This window comes from Aspergillus aculeatinus, assembly GCF_003184765.1.
Source record: "Aspergillus aculeatinus CBS 121060 unplaced genomic scaffold BO66scaffold_3, whole genome shotgun sequence".
NCBI classification, from domain to species: domain Eukaryota; kingdom Fungi; phylum Ascomycota; class Eurotiomycetes; order Eurotiales; family Aspergillaceae; genus Aspergillus; species Aspergillus aculeatinus.
In genome coordinates this window covers 807,509-824,065 of record NW_020291472.1, presented here as the reverse complement: position 1 = coordinate 824,065, position 16,557 = coordinate 807,509, and positions in this window count along the sequence as shown.

Sequence of the window (16,557 nt, the reverse complement as noted above, 5' to 3'; positions counted from 1 at the left end):
TTTAAAAAATATTTATTAAAAAAAATATAAATTTAAAATTATAAATTTTAACTAAATTTTTATTATTATAGCTGTAGACTGTACAGTAATTAAAAAATAAAAAAAATTTAATTTAAATTTTAATATATAATTAGATCATTACTAAAATTAAAAAGTTTTATTATTATAGCCCGCGGGCTGTATAAAACCGATAAATAAAAATTAGATTTTAGAATAAATTAAATTCTAAATTAATTAGTATTAAAATTAAAGTATTAAAAATAATTATAATAGCGTAAGATATATTAAAAATTAAATTATTTAAAAAGAAATATAAAAATTAATTCTATTTATAAATAAGATTAATAAGATTTTTTAAAAGAATATTACATCTAAAGAATTTTATAATTTTTATAAAAAAAACTCTATATATATTTTTAAGTTAGTATTACAGATTTATAATAAATTTAAAAAAAGATTAGTAATTTATTAATTAAAATAAATAAACTAAAAAAAATCTAATTTAATTAAAAATTAATTAAAAAATTTTATTTTATAATATTAATTTATTAGAAGTAGAAAAAAATATTCTAAAAAATAAAATAATTTAAGCTAAGATATAATAAAATATTATATTAATTTTAATAATTAGTATAAATTAAAAAGCTTTAATTTTTAGAAAAATTATAAAACTTTTTAATTTTTTAATATTTAATAATAAAAAGAATATTATTTTTAAAGATTAGAAGCTTATAGTTAAGTAGAAATTTAAAGCTAGTACTAATTATTATAAAAATCTAATTATATAAATAATATATATTACTAGTTATTATAAAAATAATATTTATAGATATTTATTTTTTAGATTAAAAATTAAAATTAAATATTTTTTTAAGAATATAATAGATATTCTATTTTATTTAGCTGTAATTTATATTAATCTAAATTAAAAGTAGAATATTAGATTAAAATAAATATATTTTAAAATAATTTTAAAATAGAAATTCTATGAATTTTATATTTAGTTTTATTATTTAGCCGGTGAAGCAGATATATTAGTAGATTTTTAAAAATTTAATTTTTATTAAAAGCTATTTTTAAAGTTTAAAAAACTAATTTTTATTAAATTTTATAAGTTTAATATTAATTTTAAATAGTATACTACTATATATATTAGAGTTTCCAAAATATAAATAAAAATATAAAATATTATTATTAAATCTTATTTATAAATTATAAAAATAATTTAAATAATAAAACTATTTTAATAACTAATAAGAATAGAATTAAGATCTTATTTAAATTTTATATAAATAAGAAAATTTATATTATATTACTAGCTAAAAAAATACTTTTATTATAAAAAGTTTAAATATTTAAATTATAACTATTTAAAAAAATATTTTTTATTAAAATAATAAAAAAAACTAAATTTAGAAATATATTAATAAAAAAATTTAGTTTAGAAATAGTCTCTATTTTAGATATAATAAATATAAATTAGTAGTATATTAATCTAAAATATTATTAAAACTTTTTAAAAATAGTTTTATAATTAAAATTCTAATTTTAAAAAATATAATAACTATTTTTATTTAAATTTTAATAGATATTAAAATAAATATTTATATTTATATTAATACTAAGTTTACAGTTAAAATAGAAATATTTTTTAAAATAAAATTATTTAAACTATAGAATATTTAAAATATAATTAGATTTAATAAAAGATTTTTTATTCTTTTAATATATATAATTTATTTTAATTTTATAGTAGAAAAAAGATTTTTTAAATAGATTTTTTTTCAATATTAAATCTAGAATTTTATAATATAATCTTAGAAAAATTATAGTTAATAAAATAAAAAGTTTTATCGGACTATTATATAAATTAATTTATATAATTTAAAAAGCTTTTATTTAAAAATAAGATTTAAACCGGATTTTTATAAATATTTTTTTCTAAGATTATTAGATATTAAAAAATAAATTAAATATACTAAAAAAATATTAAATAAAAAAATAAATTAATTATTAAATTTAAAAAATAAATAATAAATAATTTTTTTTATTAAATTATTAAGATATTTTTATTTAAAATAATTAGTAATTAATATATAATATTATTTTTTTAATTATAAGACACCGGAACAGCTGGTAAGTAATAATTTATTTTTAAATAAAAAAATAATTAAAAAATATTATAATAAAAATTTAAGTTTTCTATTTTATATATAGACTATATAAAAATTAAATAAAAATAGAATTTATAATATTAACTAAATTTAAATATTATATAAAATAAATAAAATACTGTACTTTAATAAAAACAAATATAAGAATAAATCTAAAAGTAGATAGATTAAAAGCCAGGCAAGACTAAAAATAATTAATTTTAAAATAATATTAATTAAAATAACCGGCTTTTAATAATATCTAAGAAAATTAAAGTTAGAAATTTTTATTATATTTCTATAAAAAATTAAAAAAATAATTAATAAAAAAATAAAACCGACTTCTATTAAATTAAAATAATAAAAAATTATCAAAACTTTTTTTTAATATTATAATCTAAATAAAATATTTTTTAAATAAGTCTTAGATATTTTACTACTATTCTATATCTATAATTATAAAATCTAGTTCAATAATAAATTTTTATGAGAATTTTTTTTATTATATAAAATAACAGCTGAAGAATTAGAAACTATAAAATATTATATCATTAAAAATCTAAATAAAAATTTTATTATTTTAAGTTTAGTTTTTTTATATTATTTATTCTAATAGTTCGGAAGTCTGGAGGAGATCTTTATATATATAAATTATTAAAAATTTAATATATTAACTAAAAATATCTATATTTATTATTATTAATTAATAAAATTATTAATTAACTAGAATAAACTAAAATACTTATTAAGCTAAATATTAAATAAGACTTTTATTATATTTATATAAATTTTAATTTAGAAAATCTAACTATTTTTTAGATTTAATATAATATATTTAAATATAAAGTTCTTTTTTTCAGGCTAATAAATAAACTAGCTATATTTTAAAAATTAATAAATAAAATTTTATATAAATATTTAAATAAGTTTATAACTATATATATTAATAATATCTTTATTTATAATAATAATTTTCTTAAATATTAAATCTATATTAAACTACTTTTTAAAAAACTATATAAAACTAGTTTATAAGCTGCTATTTATAAATATAAGTTTTATATTATAAAAATTAAGTTTTTAGACTTTATTATCTTTATTAATAGAATATGAATAGATTTAGAAAAAATAATAGTTATTAAAAAATAATAAATTCTAAAAATAGTAAGAAGAATATAATTATTTTTAAAATTTTATAATTTTTATTAATATTTTATTAAGAATTATAGTAGATTAGTCTGATTATTAATACTATTTATATATAAAAATACTTTTTTTATATAAAATAAAAAATATTAGATAATTTTTAAATTTTTAAAAGATATTTTTATTTTAATATTAGTACTAATCTATTATAATTCTAGTTTTTTAATTAAATTAAAAACTGATATTGTAGATAGAATTATTATAAAAATTTTTATTTAGTATATTAATAATTAATAATATTTAGTTTTATTTTTCTTAAAAATTATAACATCTACCGAAAAAACTATAGTATTTATAATAGAAAAATACTTATTATTATAAGATTTATAAAAATCTAAAAAGTAGAGTTAGAAGATTTTTAATAAAAAAAATCTTTTAAAATATTTATAAATTATTAAATATTAAAATATTTTATAATTTTAAAAAACTAAATATATAATAAGTAAGATAGGCTGAATTTTTATTTAAATATTATTTTAAGATTTAATATAAATTTAAAAAAACTAATATTTTAGCTAATATATTTATTTAATAAGAAAAAACCTATAAACTGTTAGATTAAAAGTATAATTAGATTATATTATAATTAAAATAAATAAACTTAAAAATATTATAAATATTATAGGTATTTATTTTAATTTTACTAAATAAAAAACTATTATTAATTAATTAAATTCTTTATATTAATTATAAATTAACTAAACTTAGCTAAAAAAAATATTATTAATTTAAATAATTTTTATTTTTTTCAAAATAGATTACTGTTATATAAAGAATATTTAGTAGTATTTATTAAAAAAGATTTATATATAAGATTATTAAATAAAATATACTACTAGTTATTTATTATATATTTAGAATAAATAAAAATTTTAGAGCTAGTTAAGTAATATTATTCTTAAAATATTTAGAATAAGAATACTTATTAGTATTTTAATAATTATATAATTTATAAATATAAGAATTATTAAAAAAACTATTATAAAAATTATTTTAATCTTTTTCTATTACTAATAGACTATAGTAGTATATATTCATAGAATTTTATATATTATTAAAAAATATATAAAAGTATAATATTATATATATAATAATAGATTGATTTTTTAAGTAAATAGTATTAATTTTATATACTAAAAATATAACTATATAGAATATAGCCCGGTTATTTATTAAATTTATATATATTTAAATAGAATTTTTAAATATTACTATTATTAATAAAACATTCTAGCTTATTTTAGAATTCTAGTAAAAGTTCTGTTGTATTTTTTAAATCAAGTTAAAACTTTTTATAGTATACTATTTTTAAACTAATAAACAGACTAAAAATATAAACTAATATTTAATTTAAAAACTGTCAGACTGGAAGGTCACCTAAGTATTAAAACCCTAAGCCCTAGCCTTTTTAATTTAGTTATCTGAATAAGAACTATTATTCTAGTCTATTTTATTTATTCTATTTCTATATTCTTACCCCTATTTATTAAATATTTCTAGTTTTCTATTTAGAAAATTAGTAAACAAAAAAAATAGTTTAAATAGTCTAATATTTCTTATTATTTCTATATAATTTAGTTTAGTTCTATTAATTAGAATTATATATTAAATTTACTATTCTATTTATTTTTTTATTTATTTAATCTTTAATTTTTCTAATTTTATAGTTCTTTATTTTAATTTTATTTTTATCTTACTTTTATATACAATTTATATAAAAAAATAAAAATTGATTAAATCTTATTTAAAAAAACTAAAACTCTAATAGTTATAAACCTGGAAGATCTTTTATTTTAATTTATTTTATATTCTTTTATTAAATAAATAATCAAACTATTAAACTAACTATAGTTAGATTTATTTAATATAAATAATTAGATTATTTAGTAATCTAATAAAATATTATAATTAAATTAGTTAAATAACTAGATTCTATAAATTAATTAAATTTAACTATTTATAATTAATAAAAAAATATAAAATTTAATAAATCTAAAACTACTAACTAAGCCTGCCTATCTAATTCGGCTTAATATAATTAATATTAAATAGATTAAATAATTAGTAAATTTAATAATTAATCTTAATAAATCAGACTATTTTTTTTATTAAAAAGTAAAATAGAATTACTACTAAAATCTTAAAAAATTCAATAAAACTATATTAAAACTAGTTTTTTTAAGCCTATTAATTAATTTTATATTAAATAAACAAAACTAATATACTATATTTAATTTAGAAAAATCTTATTAAATTTTTTAAATTTTATAAAACCGATTAGTATCTACTAACTAATTAAAAAAATAAGATCTTATTAATTAATATTATTATTAAAAACCTTTAATAAAAAGTTCTATTAAAACTTATAGTAAATAATAAAAATTAATATATTCCGAAATAATAGAACTCTAAATTAATAAAATAAAAAGACTAATTAAAATACTTTTAAACTTTCTTAAATTAATTTATAAAATAATAAATACTTTTATTTTAATATAGTAATCCAGACTTATTAAAAATAAGAATAATTAGAAAGAAATTTCTAAATTTCTTAAATTAATATAAAAAGTATATAACTAGATTCGGCTAAATCTTTTAAATAAATAATTTATTAATAAACTAGTTTAAATAAGTTATACTATCTTTTAAAATTAGAATAATTAAAATAAATAAATTTCTAAAAAAAATTAATAAATAAAAATCTAAAAAAATTATATAGTTTAATATATTTATATAAATTAAAAAAGAATAATAAAAATTATAATTTTTAAGATTATAAATATATTAATAAAAATCTTCGAAAATGTATATAATTATTTAATCTAAATATACTAAACTAAATTTAATAAGTCTGTAAAAATCTATAATTTAGATATATTTATAAAAAAAATCTATTAAATATATTAAATAATTCTAGTTATTTTAAAAATCTTTAAAAATTAATAAATTAAGCAGTTTTTATCTAAATTTATTTTATTAATATATTTATATAATTTTAAATTAGATAATTTATTAATAAATCTATTAAAATAATAAATATTTAATACTATTTCTAATAGTTATATATATAATTTGTTAGAACTATTTACGAAATATAATATAGTAGAAAATAATTAGACATATATTAAAAATATTTCTAATATTATTTAGAGTTATAAAATAATTATATTTAATTTTATTTATTTAAAAAAATAATATAATCTTTAAATTAAAAAATATTATTTTTATTTCTAGATTCTATTATAATATTATATTAGAATGGAAAGCCGAAGAAAATAGACTATTTTTAAATAAAAAAAATTAATTTTTTAAAATAGTTAATAAAATACTAGTCTACTAAATTAAGCTAATTTATAAACTATATTTTATTTAATAAAAATAATTAGTCGAATTTTTAATAATATTTAATTTAATAATTAAATAGCTAATTAGATTCTCTAAAAGATTCTATATAACTTTTAAAACTATAAAAGAATAGTATAATAAATTAGAATACTTAAAAAAAAGTCTTAAAATATTTTAATTAAAACATTTAAAAAATTTAAATTATTAATTCTAAATTAGATCTAATTTAAAAATATTCTACTTACCGAATCAGCTAGTTAAACCAGCAGATTTTAAAATAAAAAATTAACCAAAATATTAAATTTTTTAAAACTATTTATTAAAATTTAATTTATTTAATATTTAGAATAAATAAGAAGAGATATATTAATTATTTTTATTATTTTTATTTAAAATTTTATTTAAAATAAGTTCTAATTTTAAAAAAAAATATTTTATAATTAATTATTAATATAATTATTTATATGGTTAATTAATATAAAATAATATTCAAATAATTCTATTTAAATAAAAATCAGAATCTTAGTAAATTTCTAAATTAGACTAATTAAAGAAAATTGATATTAATTTCTTTTCTATTTATTAATCTAAATAAAATCTATTTATAAAAAAAGCTAAAGTTTTTATTATTTTTAAAATAAGATATTTATTAATTAATTCAGATCTTTCTCTACTTATTTAGTCTGAAATAATAAAAACAGCTATTTATATTCTAAGTAAAATTTTAAATAAATAACTTAATTAAAAAATATTATATAAAATTATATAAAAAAGTCTTTTATAACAGTCTTTTTAGCTATTTAAAAAATTAGATTTTTTCTATTTAAAAAAATATAGATTATATATTTATACTAGAATTAGTAATTTTTTTAAAAAAGATAAGCTAGGGCTTAGAATTCTAATTAATTTTTTAATTAAATATAAAATCTTAAATATCTAGTAAATTTAAATTTTAATTCTAAAATATATAATATTAGTATATAATATTACTTTTAATAGGAATTCTAATTATTAATAAATTTTTAAATTAGAAAGTATATTAACTAATTAGTAACTTACTTAAATAATTGATTTTATTTAAATTAAATAATTAAATATTAAACTAATTAATTAAAAACTATCTTAATTAAATAACTAAGATATTAAAAAATATATTAAGCTAAGATTAGATAATTTAAATAAATTATATAACAAATTATATAATATAAAAAAATTATTTAAAAAAAAAATTTATTATATCATCTTATAGAATTCTTACAAAATCTAATTTTTAAAACTCTATTATTTATTTTAGATTATCTACTATCTGCCTTACCGCTAAAAATTTTAATTAATAATATTGTTATTAATTAAAATATTATTAAAAAAATTAATTTTTTTAATATTGAACTAATTAAAGACCTAAAATACTACTGATCTAAATTATTTAATTAAAATAATTATTTCTAAAAAAAACTAGTCTTATAAATAATCCAAATAATAATTAATTATATTAATAAAAAATTTTTTATATATTAATAAGAATTAACTTCCAACATCTTCTACTAACTAAAAAGAATTAATAAATTATTTTTATTTATTTTAGTTTATTTAGACTTTAAAAATAGAACTTAATTAATTAAATATCTTAGATATCTAGATTATATATTTAATATATAAAATTAAGAATAAAATTTTTTTATTAAAATAAATATAAATTTATAAATATAATAAAAAAAATTATTTAATTAGCTTTAAAATATATATCTATATATAGAATAATCTGCAGATATCTACTTAATCAAAAATATATACTAGTATACTTAAAGCTAGATTTATAAAAATTATTTTAGTTTTAATTATTATATTTAATCTAGAAATATACTAATTAAATATAATTATTATTTTTTTTAATAATTTTATTTAAAAAAAGATTTATATAAATCTACTACTTAAATTAAAAAATAAATAAATAGTTTATTTTTTATAAAAAATTTTATATAAACTAAGATACTCTTTACTTTTATAATAAGAGATACTTAGAGTAAGACTTAAATTCCTAGGATTTAGTTTTATTAAAAAAAATTAATATATTTATATTAATAGATTTTTAATTTTATTAATTTTTATAAATAATATGATTTGTATATTCTATTAATTAAATTATAAGAAATTTTATAAATTTAAGTAAAAATTAATAATATTATTTAAAATAAAAAATCTTAATAAATTTATATTATTTTTAAATATTTAGATATTATATAATTACTAGAACAGAAAGCTTTAGATTAAATAATTAAACTATATTAATAAAATTATTAATTAGTTTAATTTAGAATATCTCCAAAGTCCTAAATCTCTATTTTTAAATAAGAAATTAATTAAAAATCTATTTTTTAAGATCTCAGCTAATTAAATCTATAAATTTTAATAAAAAATAAAATTAGTTTTATATTTTATAGTCTGGACTAGATCTAATATAGCTAAATTATATTAGTTATTTATAAAATATTTAATCAATCCGAATTCTAAATATCTTAGAACAGTAGATTATCTAATTTTTTATTTAAAAGAAATAAAAAACCTAGCTATTAAATATAGCTTTAATTTTAAATAAATAAGTTTTTATATAGCTAGTAATATTAGTTTTAGTAATAATTTAGATTATACTAATTTAATAAAATATATTATTTACTTATTTAATAAACTAATTAATTAGCGAAATAAAGAATAATATTATATAATTCTTTTAATAATTAAAGTAAAATTATTAGTTCTAACTATCTTAGCCAAGCAACTCTTTTAATAAAAATAATTCTTTATATAAATAAAATTCAATTCTAAATACTATTTTTTAATATTATATAATAATATTTAAATAATTTAAATACTAACTAGTTTTATTTTCTTTTTTTAGACTAGTCTAAAATATATTAATATAGCTAATTACTGGCTTAAATAAAAAGCTCTAAATAAGACTATTAATGTTTACTAAATTCTAACTAATAAAATAAAAATAGATAGTCTAATTAAGTAATTTAATAGTTAGAAATATTAATATTTTATTTAATAATTTAATATAATAAGAATTCAATTAATTATTTATTTTCTATTCTAATACTTTATTTACTTTATTTATTTACCAGTTTATTTACTTTAGTTTTAATAGTATCACAGTACAGACCTAATATACCTATTCTACCCGCCTGATCTATTCTATTTTTTTAATTCTAATAATCTTACTATTCTTTCTAATCACTTTATATATAATATATAGAACTTTTTAATTTTTTATTTATTTATAATTTTATTTATAGTTCTTTGAGCTATATCTTATTTATAAATTTAAGAATAATCTAATTTAGTAGCTAGTAAAAAATCTAAAAAAACTATTATAAAAACTCTTTCAGCTAGTACTATTATTTCTATTATTTAGTTAAACTAAAAATTAAATATTAGTTTATTTTTTAATATTATATAATTCTTATTTTTTAAAAATAGTAGTTTTAATAAAATATTAGTAATTCTATAACTTCCGGTTATATTAAATAATCTAAAAAAATTTATTTAATATATTAATAAATATTTTAAAAAATAATATAATTATTATAATTAGATTTATATATATATTATAAAAACTTAGAGCCAGCTTATTTTAAAAAAATTTATTTATATTCTAATCTAACTAGATTTAATAAAAAAAATTAAAATAATCTAATTATTATCCGAAGTTATTACCGTCTATAAAATTACTTTAAAAAAAACTAAGTTTAATATAAATATATTAAAATATTTTAAATTATTATTTCTATAATAAATATTTTTATATATATTTTAAAACTTATATTTATTATTAAAAATACTACAGCTGCTTTAATAAAAATAATTATATTAATTAATTCTATATCTTTTATTTTTATTTTTTTCTTAAATATTTACCCGACTTTAATAAGTTTAATTATAATTATTCTGATTTTACTATTTTATTAATTAGATTTAAAAAAAAATAAAAATTAATACTAACTGATATATTATATTTATTTTTTATAAGATTTATATTATTAGCTAATTTAAAAAAAATCTTATATCTAGATATAATCTTATATTAAAAATAAAAAATATACTTTTTTTAATTATTTAAATATTTTTATCTTTTTAAAATACTTTTTAAAAAATCTAAATAAAAAATATATTATATAAAATAAAGTTTGTATATTTCTGCCAGAAATAATAAAGCTTCTATAATTATTTTATAAAATTTTAAAAATTTATTTATAAAATTAAAATATATTTAAATATACTTCAGCTAATATTTAAATAGAATATTAATTATATATTTAAATTTATATTTATAAATAATATTTTTTTAAAAAAAGATTATTTTATATTAGTATATTTTTTCTAAGATTTAAAGAACTATTATATATAATATTTATATAAATCTAAATTAAATAACTAATTCTAAAGACCTCTTATTAATCTAATATTCTATAATCTAAAAATCAATTTAAATTCTAAAATAAAGATTATTTATAAAAATCTATTATTTTTAAATATAATTTTATAAATTTATTTACTATATACTGCTGGTTTTTTTATTAAAAAACTAATTATTATAAATATTATAAATATTTTTATTATAAATTAGATTACTATTTTATTAAAAATTATTTTAAGTCTAATATTAGAATATTATAAACTATATTTATTTATTTTTTATATTTAAATTTTTATATTTATTTTTTATATTTATTATTATCTAATTTTTATATTTATTTACTTTTAAAAACTATTTATTTTTCTATTATTTTATAAAAATAATTTTTAATAAATAGGCTTATTCTTAGATTCTTTAAGTCTTATAATTCTATTATCTAATATAATCTAAATATCTTTATTTATTTAATTTAAATAAATAATTTTAAAAAATAAGTTTATTTTAAGTTATTAATAGGCCGATTTTTTAGTATAATTATATATTATTTTAAAAATTATATTTAAAAAATCTTTATTAAAAAAAAATTCCGAAGAACTAACTTAATAATTATTTCTGTTATTTTAAATTTCGAAAATATAAAAATTCTAATTTATATAATAATTAATACTAAATATTTTATTTTTAAAATAATAAATTAAAGCTGGGCTAAAATCTATTAATTATTATTATATTTTTTAAAAATTTATAAAATAATTATAAAATTTAATAATTAATAAAAAAAGTCAGACTGTATTATTTATTATATTTATATAATTTTAAAAATCTATAATTATATTAAAAAATATATTTTTTTAATTATTTATTTTACTTATTATTTAATTATTCTTAGTTTTTTATAGCTAAAGATCTATAACTTTTATATTAGTTAATTTATATATATAATCTAGTTTATCAGCTAGTACTATTAGAATTATTATAATATTCTATTAAGATTTTAGAAAATTAAAATATTATATAATATATTAATAAAAGCTTATTCTAAAAATATTATATTTTTAAGAATTTTAAAAAAAAAAAATATTTATTTAATCTTATTAATTATATATATTATCTACACGTGCTGTAATTATTTAATATTTATAATAATAATAAATTAGATTAGTAAAGTTTTAAAGTCTATTAGTAAGCCGAAAGAACTAATTTTATCTAAAAAATTTAAAAATTTTAAAAATATTTTTTTTTAAAAAAACTAAAAAGCTACTATTATACTAAAAGTATAATTATATTATTATTTTAAAAAATAGAAAAAGTCTATAATTCAGTTTTTTATATAAAATATTCTAAAATAAATTATAAGTTTTAAAAAAATAATTTTTAAAAAATCTAAAAAAAATTTATTTATTTTAGCTTATTATTAGTTGTTTCTTTAATATTATTTATAAAAAAATCTAAAAAAATCTAAGATTCTATATTAATTATTATATTTTAAATATTATTTTTATAAAAAATAAATACCTACTTCCGCTTATAAAGAAAATTTTAAATAATCTAAAAAAGATAAAATATTTTATAAAAATTTATATTATTAGTATATTTAATAATATTAGAATTAAAAAAACTAAAAATATTTTATAATATTTTAAATCTATTTAAAATTATATAAAATATTTATAATATTATTTAGACTAACCGGAGTCTTTGTTATATTCTAATAATATATTAATAATATTTTAAAAAATTATTTTAATATATTTTATATTATTTATTTAAATAATATTCTAATTTATAGTTATATTTATAAAAAATACTTTAAATATATTCTCTGTATTTTATAAAAGCTAAAAAAAATAGAATTTTATATTAAAATATTTAAATATAAATTTATTATATTTAAAACTAAGTTTTTAAGTCTGATTATAAACTATAAAAAGTTTTATATAAATCTAAAAAATTAGAATTATAACTGAATAGTTTATATTAACTAATATAATTAATATATAAGTTTTTTAAGCTTTTGTAATTTTTACTACTGATTTATTTATAATTTTTTAAAACTAACTATTCTAGTTATATATTTAATAAAAAAAAGTTTTATTTATATAAATTATAAATTATTAAAAAGTATTTAACAAGCTTAAAAATATATTTATTAAAATATTAGTTTTTTAATTATTTAATTAGATTTATAATATTATTTTAAAAACTAATATTTTTAATTATATATTAAAAAAAATTCTATCTTAGTATAATAATAATAAAATATTATATTTTATTATATATTTTTCTAAAAAATATACTTTTATTAAATATAATTATAAGATTTATAATAAAGAATTATTTATTATTATTTACTGCTTTAAAAAATAATACTCTAAGTTAAAAAAAATATTTTTTTTAATTTAAATTATTATTAATTATTATAATCTAAAATATTTTATATTTATTAAGCTTTTTAATTATTCATATATTTAATAGTCTGAATTTTTATTATATTTTAATTTTAAGATTATTTATAGATTTAAAAAATATAAAATTAAGTCCGACAGTCTTATTAGAAGATTAAATAATTTTTAAAAAAAATAAATATTTACTATACTAAAACTAAGTAGTTTTAAAATAAAAAAATATTAATTTTATTTATTTATTAACACCACCCCCGACTCTACTAAAAAGTAAAAATAATAAAAAGAAATTCTAAAAAAAATTCTAAAAATATATTAAAAATAAAATTAATATTTATTTTATATATTTAAAAAAATATAATATTTAAAAATAAATAAGACTTACAACTCCCGTCTAAAATATATAAATCTTTCTATATTATATATAAAAAAAATAAATAAATTAAAAAAATACTAAAAATTCTAGCTATGAATAAAAACTATTACTTAGATATATTACTAGTATTATATAAAAGAAAAAAAACTTTTTATTTTATAAAAATTAATTATAAATATTTAATAATAAATAGATTAAAACTAATCTAACTAGACTAGTCTTTAATAAATCTATTTTTAAATATTTTAAAAAAATTTATATATATAAGCTTCTAATCTAAAAATACTATTAGCCTAATATCTATTAATATATAGAATAATAAATAAAAAACTATTCTATCTACTAAAAAGTAATCTTATTTAAAAAAGTAAAATAAGAAATTCTAAAATTCTTATTAATATTTAAATAAATATAATAAAATATATTTATAAATCTTATTATATATCTATGTAAAAACTAAAGCTATAATACTATTTTAATAATTATTAATTATTTAATAAAAATAAAATATTTGATTTTTTATAATTTAACTGCTAATACTACTACTATTATAATAATATATATCTAATATATATAAAAATTATATAGTTTATTTTAATTTAATTTTTAAAATAAAAAATTCTAATTTATTTCTAAATTTAAAAAATATCTAATTTAATAATTTAATATTACTAGTAAACTTTTTATAATATATTATTTAAAGACAGACGGCTAGACTAAAAAAATTAATATAATATTTAAATAATATTTTTAAACTTATATAAACTATTTATAAAATAATTAAAACTAATAATTTTTTTAACTAAATTTATACTTAATATAATTTATTTTAATATTATTGAAACTATTTTATTTTTTATAAATTAGAGTTTTTATTTTTATATAAATTTTAAATTTATTATTATTCTAAATAGTCTAACTACTAGAGATATAAACTAAATTATTATAAAAATATAAACTATTATTAAGTTTATTAAAATAAAAATATTTACTATTTAAATCTATTATATAAAATAAATAAATCAATAATATAAATTAGTAAAATAATTTAAAAAAAAACTAAAAAATATAATTAGATATTTATAATATTAAAATATTAAGATTTAATAAAAAGCTTAACTAAAATATTCTAAAATTATATAAAATTAAAAAAATTATTAGTTTATATATTTATTAACTAGTTTTATTTTTTAATATAAAAATATATTTTATATTTAATATTAATTTGTTTATTTTTATTAATAAAGAACTAGTTTTAGATTAATATTAACTTTTATTATTATATATAAAAGTTAACAGTTTAAAAAAATAAAAAATTAAAAATATTTTTAATTTTATATAAAATTATAGAAAATACAGCTGCTTTTAACTAATATATATTATAAAATAGATTAAATATCTAAATCTAACTATTAAATTAGTCTAGTATTTAAAAAATATTTATTAAATAATTAAGAATTTTTACTATTATTATTTTAATAAATTATAATCTATATTTTAATAAAGCTCAGTTTTAAAAAAAATATATTATTATAATATAAATCTAATATATTTATTTTATTTATTTAATTTATTTTATTTTTTTAATTCTAATAATCTTATTATTCTTTCTAATTATTTTATATATAATATATAAAACTTTTTAATTTTTTATTTATTTTTAATTCTGTTTATATCTTTTTAAGCTATATTTTATTTATAAATCTAAAAATAATCTAATCTAGTAGTTAATAAAGAATTTAGAAAAACTATTATAAAAATTCTTTTAACTAGTATTATTATTTCTATCATCTAGTCAGACTAAGAACCAGATGCCAGTCTGCTTTTTAACAAATAGAAACTATTATTGTTTTGAAACTGTGGGGGTATATCAGACTAAAAAATTATTTAAATATTAAAATTCTAAGTTCTAGTCTTCTTAATTTAATTATCTAAATAAAAATTATTATTCTAGTTTATTTTATTTACTCTATTTCTGTATTCGTATTTCTGTTTATTAAATATTTCTAGTTTCCTATTTAGAAAATTAGTAAACAAAGAAAATGGTTTAAATAATCTAATATTTCCTATTATTTTTATATAATTTAGTTTAGTTCTATTAATTAGAATTATATATTAAATTTACTATTCTATTTATTTTCTTATTTATTTAATCTTTAATTCTTCTGATTTTATGATTCTTTACTTTAACTTTACTTTCACCTTACTTTTACACATAATTTATATGGAAAAGTAAAAGTTAATTAAACCTTATCTGAAAGAACCGAAACTCCAACAAAAACTAATTCTATTTATTAATAATTTTTATAATAACTAGTTAGAATTATTATTAATAATAGACTTTACTGCAGTATATCTGTTATATATATTTCTTAAAATATTTTTATTTTAAATAAAGTATAAATACCAGCTTGAATTATTTTTTAATTAAAAATTTTTAATAAATATTAAATAAAAAATTATAAATATTACTTATATTTACAATACTATAATCTGTTTTAAAAATATTTAAAAATTTATTAAAACTAATATTACTAACTTTTAAAAATAATAAGCTATATAAACTAACTATTATTAAAAGAAAACTTTAATCTAAGCTGAAAATAGAATCTATATTAATTATTTTAACTAGAACTAGAAATAGTTATTTAAAAAACT